Source organism: Pseudophryne corroboree, chromosome 3 (assembly GCF_028390025.1).
Source record: "Pseudophryne corroboree isolate aPseCor3 chromosome 3, aPseCor3.hap2, whole genome shotgun sequence".
Classification (NCBI taxonomy): domain Eukaryota; kingdom Metazoa; phylum Chordata; class Amphibia; order Anura; family Myobatrachidae; genus Pseudophryne; species Pseudophryne corroboree.
Genome location: NC_086446.1, coordinates 713,826,248 through 713,839,830, shown reverse-complemented (window position 1 = coordinate 713,839,830; position 13,583 = coordinate 713,826,248).

Here is a 13,583-nt window from a genome sequence, read left to right as displayed (position 1 = left end):
CGCTGTGTGAGTAAGATAAGCGACCCTAGTGGCCGACACAAACACCGGGCCCATCTAGGAGTGGCACTGCAGTGTCACGCAGGATGTCCCTTCCAAAAAACCCTCCCCAAACAGCACATGACGCAAAGAAAAAAAGAGGCGCAATGAGGTAGCTGACTGTGTGAGTAAGATAAGCGACCCTAGTGGCCGACACAAACACCGGGCCCATCTAGGAGTGGCACTGCAGTGTTTCGCAGGATGGCCCTTCCAAAAAACCCTCCCCAAACAGCACATGACGCAAAGAAAAAAAGAGGCGCAATGAGGTAGCTGACTGTGTGAGTAAGATAAGCGACCCTAGTGGCCGACACAAACACCGGGCCCATCTAGGAGTGGCACTGCAGTGTCACGCAGGATGTCCCTTCCAAAAAACCCTCCCCAAACAGCACATGACGCAAAGAAAAAAAGAGGCGCAATGAGGTAGCTGACTGTGTGAGTAAGATAAGCGACCCTAGTGGCCGACACAAACACCGGGCCCATCTAGGAGTGGCACTGCAGTGTCATGCAGGATGTCCCTTCCAAAAAACCCTCCCCAAACAGCACATGACGCAAAGAAAAAAAGAGGCGCAATGAGGTAGCTGACTGTGTGAGTAAGATAAGCGACCCTAGTGGCCGACACAAACACCGGACCCATCTAGGAGTGGCACTGCAGTGTCACGCAGGATGTCCCTTCCAAAAAACCCTCCCCAAACAGCACATGACGCAAAGAAAAAAAGAGGCGCAATGAGGTAGCTGACTGTGTGAGTAAGATAAGCGACCCTAGTGGCCGACACAAACACCGGGCCCATCTAGGAGTGGCACTGCAGTGTCACGCAGGATGTCCCTTCCAAAAAACCCTCCCCAAACAGCACATGACGCAAAGAAAAAAAGAGGCGCAATGAGGTAGCTGACTGTGTGAGTAAGATAAGCGACCCTAGTGGCCGACACAAACACCGGGCCCATCTAGGAGTGGCACTGCAGTGTCACGCAGGATGGCCCTTCCAAAAAACCCTCCCCAAACAGCACATGACGCAAAGAAAAATAAAAGAAAAAAGAGGTGCAAGATGGAATTGTCCTTGGGCCCTCCCACCCACCCTTATGTTGTATAAACAGGACATGCACACTTTAACCAACCCATCATTTCAGTGACAGGGTCTGCCACACGACTGTGACTGATATGACGGGTTGGTTTGGACCCCCCCCAAAAAAGAAGCAATTAATCTCTCCTTGCACAAACTGGCTCTACAGAGGCAAGATGTCCACCTCATCATCATCCTCCGATATATCACCGTGTACATCCCCCTCCTCACAGATTATCAATTCGTCCCCACTGGAATCCACCATCTCAGCTCCCTGTGTACTTTGTGGAGGCAATTGCTGCTGGTCAATGTCTCCGCGGAGGAATTGATTATAATTCATTTTAATGAACATCATCTTCTCCACATTTTCTGGATGTAACCTCGTACGCCGATTGCTGACAAGGTGAGCGGCGGCACTAAACACTCTTTCGGAGTACACACTTGTGGGAGGGCAACTTAGGTAGAATAAAGCCAGTTTGTGCAAGGGCCTCCAAATTGCCTCTTTTTCCTGCCAGTATAAGTACGGACTGTGTGACGTGCCTACTTGGATGCGGTCACTCATATAATCCTCCACCATTCTTTCAATGTTGAGAGAATCATATGCAGTGACAGTAGACGACATGTCCGTAATCGTTGTCAGGTCCTTCAGTCCGGACCAGATGTCAGCATCAGCAGTCGCTCCAGACTGCCCTGCATCACCGCCAGCGGGTGGGCTCGGAATTCTGAGCCTTTTCCTCGCACCCCCAGTTGCGGGAGAATGTGAAGGAGGAGATGTTGACAGGTCGCGTTCCGCTTGACTTGACAATTTTCTCACCAGCAGGTCTTTGCACCCCAGCAGACTTGTGTCTGCCGGAAAGAGAGATCCAAGGTAGGTTTTAAATCTAGGATCGAGCACGGTGGCCAAAATGTAGTGCTCTGATTTCAACAGATTGACCACCCGTGAATCCTTGTTAAGCGAATTAAGGGCTCCATCCACAAGTCCCACATGCCTAGCGGAATCGCTCCGTGTTAGCTCCTCCTTCAATGTCTCCAGCTTCTTCTGCAAAAGCCTGATGAGGGGAATGACCTGACTCAGGCTGGCAGTGTCTGAACTGACTTCACGTGTGGCAAGTTCAAAGGGCATCAGAACCTTGCACAACGTTGAAATAATTCTCCACTGCACTTGAGACAGGTGCATTCCACCTCCTATATCGTGCTCAATTGTATAGGCTTGAATGGCCTTTTGCTGCTCCTCCAACCTCTGAAGCATATAGAGGGTTGAATTCCACCTCGTTACCACTTCTTGCTTCAGATGATGGCAGGGCAGGTTCAGTAGTTTTTGGTGGTGCTCCAGTCTTCTGTACGTGGTGCCTGTACGCCGAAAGTGTCCCGCAATTCTTCTGGCCACCGACAGCATCTCTTGCACGCCCCTGTCGTTTTTTAAAAAATTCTGCACCACCAAATTCAAGGTATGTGCAAAACATGGGACGTGCTGGAATTTGCCCATATTTAATGCACACACAATATTGCTGGCGTTGTCCGATGCCACAAATCCACAGGAGAGTCCAATTGGGGTAAGCCATTCCGCGATGATCTTCCTCAGTTGCCGTAAGAGGTTTTCAGCTGTGTGCGTATTCTGGAAAGCGGTGATACAAAGCGTAGCCTGCCTAGGAAAGAGTTGGCGTTTGCGAGATGCTGCTACTGGTGCCGCCGCTGCTGTTCTTGCGGCGGGAGTCCATACATCTACCCAGTGGGCTGTCACAGTCATATAGTCCTGACCCTGCCCTGCTCCACTTGTCCACATGTCCGTGGTTAAGTGGACATTGGGTACAACTGCATTTTTTAGGACACTGGTGAGTCTTTTTCTGACGTCCGTGTACATTCTCGGTATCGCCTGCCTAGAGAAGTGGAACCTAGATGGTATTTGGTAACGGGGGCACACTGCCTCAATAAATTGTCTAGTTCCCTGTGAACTAACGGCGGATACCGGACGCACGTCTAACACCAACATAGTTGTCAAGGCCTCAGTTATCCGCTTTGCAGCAGGATGACTGCTGTGATATTTCATCTTCCTCGCAAAGGACTGTTGGACAGTCAATTGCTTACTGGAAGTAGTACAAGTGGGCTTACGACTTCCCCTCTGGGATGACCATCGACTCCCAGCAGCAACAACAGCAGCGCCAGCAGCAGTAGGCGTTACACGCAAGGATGCATCGGAGGAATCCCAGGCAGGAGAGGACTCGTCAGAATTGCCAGTGACATGGCCTGCAGGACTATTGGCATTCCTGGGGAAGGAGGAAATTGACACTGAGGGAGTTGGTGGGGTGGTTTGCGTGAGCTTGGTTACAAGAGGAAGGGATTTACTGGTCAGTGGACTGCTTCCGCTGTCGGACAAAGTTTTTGAACTTGTCACTGACTTATTATGAATGCGCTGCAGGTGACGTATAAGGGAGGATGTTCCGAGGTGGTTAACGTCCTTACCCCTACTTATTACAGCTTGACAAAGGGAACACACGGCTTGACAAATGTTGTCCGCATTTCTGGTGAAATACTTCCACACCGAAGAGCTGATTTTTTTGGTATTTTCACCAGGCATGCCAACGGCCATATTCCTCCCACGGACAACAGGTGTCTCCCCGGGTGCCTGACTTAAACAAACCACCTCACCATCAGAATCCTCCTGGTCAATTTCCTCCCCAGCGCCAGCAACACCCATATCCTCCTCATCCTGGTGTACTTCAACACTGACATCTTCAATCTGACTATCAGGAACTGGACTGCGGGTGCTCCGTCCAGCACTTGCAGGGGGCGTGCAAATGGTGGAAGGCGCATGCTCTTCACGTCCAGTGTTGGGAAGGTCAGGCATCGCAACCGACACAATTGGACTCTCCTTGTGTTATGATTCCCGTACTCCAGACCAGAGGAGATCTTTATGGCAGAGGTCTGAGTACTGGAAAGATATGCTGGTACGGGAGCAGGAAAGCCTAGTAACCCCTGGCGCCCTAACTCCGTTGTCTCGCCCGTGTTATCAGAAATCCCCTGCGAGACTATGGTTGCTTGAGCCCATGGCAGCCGCGTTCGAAGGGCGGATTATGTCTGCCCAACCCCGATGCCCCCTCAGGTCTTAATGGGAGACAAAGGGAAATCCGAGACAGGGTGATAACAAGGGGCCCTCTGACTAAGCAACCAGGCCAGGGGTTACAAGCTATCTAACTTAAACCAAAAGTATGTGCGGACAAACCGCCAGGGAAAAGGACAACCAAAGATCCACTGATCCGTTACTCCTACCCAGCACCGCTGGATACCAGAGTGGATTTGTGGGAGCGGAATCCTCCGCAAAAGCTCCAGAACACAATAAACTAAATAATAAATAGTAAGCGGTCAAGCCGCAACACACGGCTACGCCGCGACTCACGAACACCACAGGATGTTAAAGGTGCTCGGTCGGACTCCAGGAATAGATGACAAATTCCGAGTACTGGATCACTGAGGACAGGAACAACCGGGTTGAGCAGGACTGGAAACTCTCTGTAACTGACACAGCAAACAGGAAGCTATCACCGGCGTCTGTGAGAAGTCCTGAGAGTGCTTAAATTTGGGAGCCCTCCAATCATGATCCAGACAGGGTAATCACATAATGATGCCGTGCAGCTGCATGCTGCACGGCCAGAATACACAAGCACTGATTAATTAAGACCCAGCAACGGGGAACGCGGTCTGACCGTGGCGTCCCCGTTGCTAGGGTCTGAGCGGCTCCGTGCGCCCGGCGTCTAGCGTTGCTAGGGAGCCGGCGGCTGTCTGCCTGCGGCGTCCCTAGTTGCTAGGCGCCGGGCCGCCCTGACGGGCGGACCCTCGGCGCCTAACAGTACCCCCCCCTTGAGGAGGAGTCAAGGAACCCCTAAGGCCAGGTTTCTGAGGAAATTCTCGAAAAAATGCCCTTTTGAGCCTCGGGGCATGGAGATCCTCATCCAGGACCCAAGACCTTTCTTCTGGACCATAACCTCTCCAATGTACCAAAAAATAAAGCCGACCCCGGGACAACTTGGAATCGAGAACCTTCTCCACTAAGAACTCCTGCTGACCCTGTACATCTATTGGTGATTTCCCCTGAGAGATCTTGCGAGGAAATCTACTGGACGAAACATATGGTTTTAACAAGGAGCAATGGAAGGTATTTCCGATCCGTAAAGTTTTTGGTAAACGTAACCGGAAAGCCACTGGATTGACTTTTTTGATAATATGAAATGGTCCAATAAATTTAGGACCCAATCTGGCTGAGGTTTGTCGAAGTTTAATGTTGCGAGTCGACAACCATACCCTATCTCCAACTTTAAAAGTGCACGGCCGCCGGAGCCTGTCAGAAATTTTTTTCTCCCGAAATGCCGCTTTTCTGAGAGCCAGGTGCACTTTTCTCCAAATGAGTTTGAGATGAGAGGTCAAGGTCAGTGAGGAGACAGAGGAATGTTGAAAAAAGGAATTAGCTCTGGGGTGAAAACCAAAAACTGTAAAAAATGGAGATACATTGGTGGAGGAATGACAGGCATTGTTGTAAGCAAACTCGGCAAACGGAAGAAACTCAGACCAGTCATTTTGGAGTTTGGCCGAGTACAAACGCAAATATTGTTTTAATGATTGATTAACTCGCTCAGTCTGCCCGTTGGATTGGGGATGGTAGCCAGACGTTAAAGATAATTTCATCTTTAATGAGGCACAAAAAGACTTCCAAAATTGTGCAATGAATTGTGGACCCCGATCAGAAACAATATCAGTGGGTAACCCATGGAGTCTGAAAACATGGCGGAGGAACAAGACTGCCAATCCCTGGGCAGATGGCAATCGGGGAAGAGCAATGAAATGGGCCATTTTGCTAAAACGGTCCACTACCACCCATATGACTCGGCATCCGGCTGACAGAGGAAGGTCCACCACAAAATCCATGGAAATATGAGACCATGGCCTAAGAGGAACATTCAAGGGCATAAGTTGACCGATAGGCAAGGAACGGGGAACCTTATGCGGTGCACAGACCTGACAAGAAAAAACAAACTCCTTAGTGTCTTTGGAAAGACCAGGCCACCATACCGAGCGAGAAACTAATTCAAAAGTTTTAGCGATCCCCGGATGCCCGGCAACCTTGCTATCATGAAACTCCGTCAAAACCGTTGCTCTCAAAAACTCAGGAACATAAAGACGACCAGCAGGAGTATTTCCAGGAGCTTGATGTTAAAGCTGCTTTAACTGGGTAAATAAATCTTGTGTGAGACCTGCCCGAATGACTGAAGACGGAAGTATGGGAGTAACAGGACTGTTGTCTTGAACTGGAAGAAAACTGCGTGACAGGGCATCTGCCTTGGTATTCTTGGAACCTGGCCTGAAGGTGATAATGAACTTGAAACGAGTAAAAAATAAAGCCCACCGAGCTTGCCGGGCATTCAGCCGTTTAGCTGATTCAATGTATTGAAGATTTTTGTGATCAGTCAAAACTGAAATGGTATGAGTGGCTCCTTCAAGCCAATGCCTCCACTCCTCGAAAGCCCATTTAATAGCCAGTAATTCCCGGTTACCAACATCGTAGTTGGATTCAGCAGATGAGAATTTCCTGGACATAAAGGCACAAGGATGTAATTCCAGGGAATCCGGATCCTTCTGAGATAGGATAGCCCCTACTCCAACCTCCGAGGCATCAACCTCAACAATGAAAGGCAATTCTGGGTTGGGATGTCTGAGGACCGGGGCTGAGACAAAGGCTTGTTTCAAGGCCTGAAAAGATAACTCCGCTTCACGTGACCAGTTGGTAGGATCTGCTCCCTTTTTAGTCAGTGCCACAATGGGAGCAACTAGGTCAGAGAAAGAGTGAATAAATCTTCTATAGTAATTCGCAAACCCTAAAAAGCGCTGAATTGCTTTTAAATTGGTGGGTTGCGCCCAACTAAGGATGGCTTGGAGCTTCTTTGGTTCCATACAGAATCCCCGAGGGGAAATAATGTACCCTAAAAAGGATACCTCCGTGACATGAAATTCACACTTCTCCAGCTTGGCATATAGGTGATTTTCACGTAATTTTTTTAGAACCTGACGCACCTGGGTAACATGTTGTTCAATAGAGTCAGAATATATCAAAATATCGTCTAAGTAGACTACAACGAATATTCCAAGAAATTCACGGAGCACATCGTTAATGAGATCCTGGAAAACTGCCGGAGCGTTGGACAGGCCGAATGGCATAACCAGATACTCATAGTGGCCTGATTGAGTACTGAATGCCGTTTTCCACTCATCCCCTGACTTGATTCTGGTGAGGTTACATGCTCCTCTCAGGTCAATCTTAGAAAAAATCACAGCCGAACGTAGCTGATCAAAGAGGACAGAAATCAGCGGCAAAGGGTAAGTATTCTTTACTGAGATTTTATTCAAGGCTCTAAAGTCAATGCAAGGTCTGAGTGATCCATCCTTCTTCTCCACGAAGAAGAAGCCTGCACTTAAAGGGGATTTAGATGGCCTGATAAATCCTTTCCCTAGGCTTTCTTTAACATACTCATTCATGGCCACAGTTTCAGGTCCGGACAATGCATATAACCTTCCCTTAGGCAAAGTGGCACCAGGAATTAACTCGATAGCACAATCATAAGGCCTATGGGGAGGCAGAATATCCGCATTGCCCTTGGAAAATACATCAACAAAATCCTGGTATTCCACAGGAATGGGTGCGGGAATGACAGCAGCTATTCTGATGGGAAGCGTAATACATTCCTTATTACAGATGGTACCCCATTGTAAGATCTCCCCCGACTGCCAATCAATGATGGGATTATGAAAGGCCAGCCAAGGGTGACCCAGAACCACAGGAACTGCTGGGCAATGGGTAAGGAAAAACTCAATCTTTTCAGAATGCAGAGCTCCTACCGAAAGTAGAACAGGAGGTGTACAGAGAGAAATAACCCCATTGGACAAGGGACTCCCATCTAAACCATGCATGGTGATACACCTACCCAAGGCTAACTGAGGAATACCTAAGGCCTTAGCCCATGTTAAATCCATAAAGTTCCCTGCAGCTCCACTGTCCACAAAAGCCGAGACCGAGGAACAGAGGCTGCCAAAGGAAACTTTAGCTGGAACCAACAGTGAATTATTTGAGGAGATAAGCTGCAGACCAAAGTGAACCCCCTCACAACTCACTTGGTCGAGGCGTTTCCCGACTTGTTCGGACAACTACGGGCAAAATGTCCCTTACCCCCACAGTATAAACAAAGACCAGAATTTTGCCTTCTGGTTCTTTCTTCAGGAGACAGTTTGGAGAGGCCTATCTGCATGGGCTCCTCTATGTCCACAGGAATGGAAAAAACACAAGGAGAAGACCCGACAGATGCTCTTTTTTCAGCCCTCCGCTCTCTGAGACGACGATCAATCTTAATAGAGAGCTCCATGAGTTTATCGAGAGTCTCAGGAGCGGGATACTGAAGGAGACTGTCCTTTATAGACTCGGATAAGCCGAGGCGAAACTGACTGCGCTGGGCTGGGTCATTCCATCCACAGTCGTTCGACCAACGGCGAAACTCCGTACAATAAATCTCTGCGGGATTCCTACCCTGTCTGAGAGCACGCAACTGACTCTCGGCGGATGCCTCTCTATCAGGGTCGTCATACAATAGCCCTAAAGACCCCAGAAAGGCGTCTACAGACAATAAAGCCGGATCGTCTGTCTTTAAGCCAAAAGCCCAGGTCTGAGGATCCCCCTGTAGCAAAGAAATAATAATTCCTACCCGCTGAGATTCCGTACCTGAGGAGACTGGTCTTAAACGAAAATACAGTTTACAAGACTCTTTAAAATTAAAAAACTGCTTTCTATCCCCAGAAAAACGGTCAGGCAGATGCATTTTTGGTTCAGGAATGACCCTCGGGGAAGTCCGTAACAGATCTTCCTGTGACCTCACCCGAAGGGACAGATCTTGAACCATCTGAGTAAGCTCTTGAATCTGGCTAACTAAAAGCTGGCCAGGATTTGGCCCAACACCGGATGGATTCATGAGGCTGACAAATCTCCCAACAGAATAAGGGAAAAAATTAACTCCTGTTTAATTTTAAATTTTAGTCTGGCCGGTGATAATGTTATGATTCCCGTACTCCAGACCAGAGGAGATCTTTATGGCAGAGGTCTGAGTACTGGAAAGATATGCTGGTACGGGAGCAGGAAAGCCTAGTAACCCCTGGCACCCTAACTCCGTTGTCTCGCCCGTGTTATCAGAAATCCCCTGCGAGACTATGGTTGCTTGAGCCCATGGCAGCCGCGTTCGAAGGGCGGATTATGTCTGCCCAACCCCGATGCCCCCTCAGGTCTTAATGGGAGACAAAGGGAAATCCGAGACAGGGTGATAACAAGGGGCCCTCTGACTAAGCAACCAGGCCAGGGGTTACAAGCTATCTAACTTAAACCAAAAGTATGTGCGGACAAACCGCCAGGGAAAAGGAAAACCAAAGATCCACTGATCCGTTACTCCTATCCAGCACCGCTGGATACCAGAGTGGATTTGTGGGAGCGGAATCCTCCGCAAAAGCTCCAGAACACAATAAACTAAATAATAAATAGTAAGCGGTCAAGCCGCAACACACGGCTACGCCGCGACTCACGAACACCACAGGATGTTAAAGGTGCTCGGTCGGACTCCAGGAATAGATGACAAATTCCGAGTACTGGATCACTGAGGACAGGAACAACCGGGTTGAGCAGGACTGGAAACTCTCTGTAACTGACACAGCAAACAGGAAGCTATCACCGGCGTCTGTGAGAAGTCCTGAGAGTGCTTAAATTTGGGAGCCCTCCAATCATGATCCAGACAGGGTAATCACATAATGATGCCGTGCAGCTGCATGCTGCACGGCCAGAATACACAAGCACTGATTAATTAAGACCCAGCAACGGGGAACGCGGTCTGACCGTGGCGTCCCCGTTGCTAGGGTCTGAGCGGCTCCGTGCGCCCGGCGTCTAGCGTTGCTAGGGAGCCGGCGGCTGTCTGCCTGCGGCGTCCCTAGTTGCTAGGCGCCGGGCCGCCCTGACGGGCGGACCCTCGGCGCCTAACACCTTGTGGATTTGGGATTTCGAAGAACGCACAGTTCTTTGCGGTGCTGCTGCTTTTGCCAGCTTGAGTCTTTTCATTTTTCTAGCGAGAGGCTGAGTGCCTCCATCCTCATGTGAAGCTGAACCACTAGCCAGGGCCTCAGCCGTTCCTTGCCACTCCGTGTGGTAAATGGCATATTGGCAAGTTTACGCTTCTCCTCCGACAATTTTATTTTAGGTTTTGGAGTCCTTTTTTTACTGATATTTGGTGTTTTGGATTTGACATGCTCTGTACTATGCCATTGGGCATCGGCCTTGGCAGACGACGTTGCTGGCATTTCATCGTCTCGGCCATGACTAGTGGCAGCAGCTTCAGCACGAGGTGGAAGTGGATCTTGATCTTTCCCTAATTTTGGAACCTCAACATTTTTGTTCTCCATATTTTAATAGGCACAACTAAAAGGCACCTCAGGTAAACAATGGAGATGGATGGATACTAGTATACAATTATGGATGGACTGCCGAGTGCCGACACAGAGGTAGCTACAGCCGTGGACTACCGTACTGTACTGTGTCTGCTGCTAATATAGACTGGATGATAATGAGATGTAGTATGTATAAAGAAGAAAGAAAAAAAAAACCACGGGTAGGTGGTATACAATTATGGATGGACTGCCGAGTGCCGACACAGAGGTAGCTACAGCCGTGGACTACCGTACTGTGTCTGCTGCTAATATAGACTGGTTGATAAAGAGATGTAGTATGTATGTATAAAGAAGAAAGAAAAAAAAACCACGGGTAGGTGGTATACAATTATGGACGGACTGCCGAGTGCCGACACAGAGGTAGCTACAGCCGTGGACTACCGTACTGTGTCTGCTGCTAATATAGACTGGTTGATAAAGAGATGTAGTATGTATGTATAAAGAAGAAAGAAAAAAAAACCACGGGTAGGTGGTATACAATTATGGATGGACTGCCGAGTGCCGACACAGAGGTAGCTACAGCCGTGGACTACCGTACTGTACTGTGTCTGCTGCTAATATAGACTGGATGATAATGAGATGTAGTATGTATAAAGAAGAAAGAAAAAAAAAACCACGGGTAGGTGGTATACAATTATGGATGGACTGCCGAGTGCCGACACAGAGGTAGCTACAGCCGTGGACTACCGTACTGTGTCTGCTGCTAATATAGACTGGTTGATAAAGAGATGTAGTATGTATGTATAAAGAAGAAAGAAAAAAAAACCACGGGTAGGTGGTATACAATTATGGACGGACTGCCGAGTGCCGACACAGAGGTAGCTACAGCCATGGACTACCGTACTGTGTCTGCTGCTAATATAGACTGGTTGATAAAGAGATGTAGTATGTATGTATAAAGAAGAAAGAAAAAAAAACCACGGGTAGGTGGTATACAATTATGGATGGACTGCCGAGTGCCGACACAGAGGTAGCTACAGCCGTGGACTACCGTACTGTACTGTGTCTGCTGCTAATATAGACTGGATGATAATGAGATGTAGTATGTATAAAGAAGAAAGAAAAAAAAAACCACGGGTAGGTGGTATACAATTATGGATGGACTGCCGAGTGCCGACACAGAGGTAGCTACAGCCATGGACTACCGTACTGTGTCTGCTGCTAATATAGACTGGTTGATAAAGAGATGTAGTATGTATGTATAAAGAAGAAAGAAAAAAAAACCACGGGTAGGTGGTATACAATTATGGACGGACTGCCGAGTGCCGACACAGAGGTAGCTACAGCCGTGGACTACCGTACTGTGTCTGCTGCTAATATAGACTGGTTGATAAAGAGATGTAGTATGTATGTATAAAGAAGAAAGAAAAAAAAAACACGGGTAGGTGGTATACAATTAGGGATGGACTGCCGAGTGCCGACACAGAGGTAGCTACAGCCGTGGACTACCGTACTGTGTCTGCTGCTAATATAGACTGGTTGATAAAGAGATGTAGTATGTATGTATAAAGAAGAAAGAAAAAAAACCACGGGTAGGTGGTATACAATTATGGATGGACTGCCGAGTGCCGACACAGAGGTAGCTACAGCCGTGGACTACCGTACTGTACTGTGTCTGCTGCTAATATAGACTGGATGATAATGAGATGTAGTATGTATAAAGAAGAAAGAAAAAAAAACCACGAGTAGGTGGTATACAATTATGGATGGACTGCCGAGTGCCGACACAGAGGTAGCTACAGCCGTGAACTACCGTACTGTGTCTGCTGCGACTGGATGATAAATAATGATATAAAAAATATATATATATCACTACTGCAGCCGGACAGGTATATATTATATAATGACGGACCTGCTGGACACTGTCTGTCAGCAGAATGAGTTTTTTATTTTATAGAATAAAAAAACACCACACAAGTCACACGACGTGTGTTTAACTTTTACAGGCAGACATTCACAATACAATATAGTATACTATATACTGGTGGTCAGGTCACTGGTCAGTCACACTGGCAGTGGCACTCCTGCAGAAAAAAAGTGTGCACTGTTTGATTTTAATATGTACTCCTGGCTCCTGCTATAACCTAACTGCTCCCCAGTCTCCCCCACAATTAAGCTGTGTGAGCACAGTCAGATATTATACATAGATGATGCAGCAGCACACTGGGCTGAGCACAGATATGGTATGTGACTGAGTCACTGTGTATCGTTTTTTCAGGCAGAGAACGGATTATATTAAATAATATAAAACTGCACTGGTGGTCACTGGTCAGTCACTAGTATAACTAACTAATACTATCAGCAAAATTCTGCACTCTCTGTCTGAGTACTCCTCCTAAGCTCCAGTAAATGAAGTGTCACTGTCTCACTCTGTCACTAGTATAACTAACTAATACTATCAGCAAAATTCTGCACTCTCTGTCTGAGTACTCCTCCTAAGCTCCAGTAAATGAAGTGTCACTGTCTCACTCTCACTCTCCTATCTATTTCTTCTCTAAACGGAGAGGACGCCAGCCACGTCCTCTCACTATCAATCTCAATGCACGTGTAAAATGGCGGCGACGCGCGGCTCCTTATATAGAATCCGAGTCTCGCGATAGAATCCGAGCCTCGTGAGAATCCGACAGCGTCATGATGACGTTCGGGCGCGCTCGGGTTAACCGAGCAAGGCGGGAAGATCCGAGTCGCTCGGATCCGTGTAAAAAAAGCTGAAGTTCGGGCGGGTTCGGATTCCGAGGAACCGAACCCGCTCATCACTAGTTAATACGTTGTTAGTAAGTCCCCATGCAAACGAACAAGATTGTTAGTCCAGCCAACAGTATGATAACTGATTAGTGAGTCTGCATGCAAACGATTCAGAAGGTTATTTAGGCAGCCAAGATTGAAGCAAGTATAGATACTCTCCTATAATGATTGAAGTTCATCAATAACAGCAGGTTAATTTTTGATGCACTTAGCATATGTCCTGTAGGA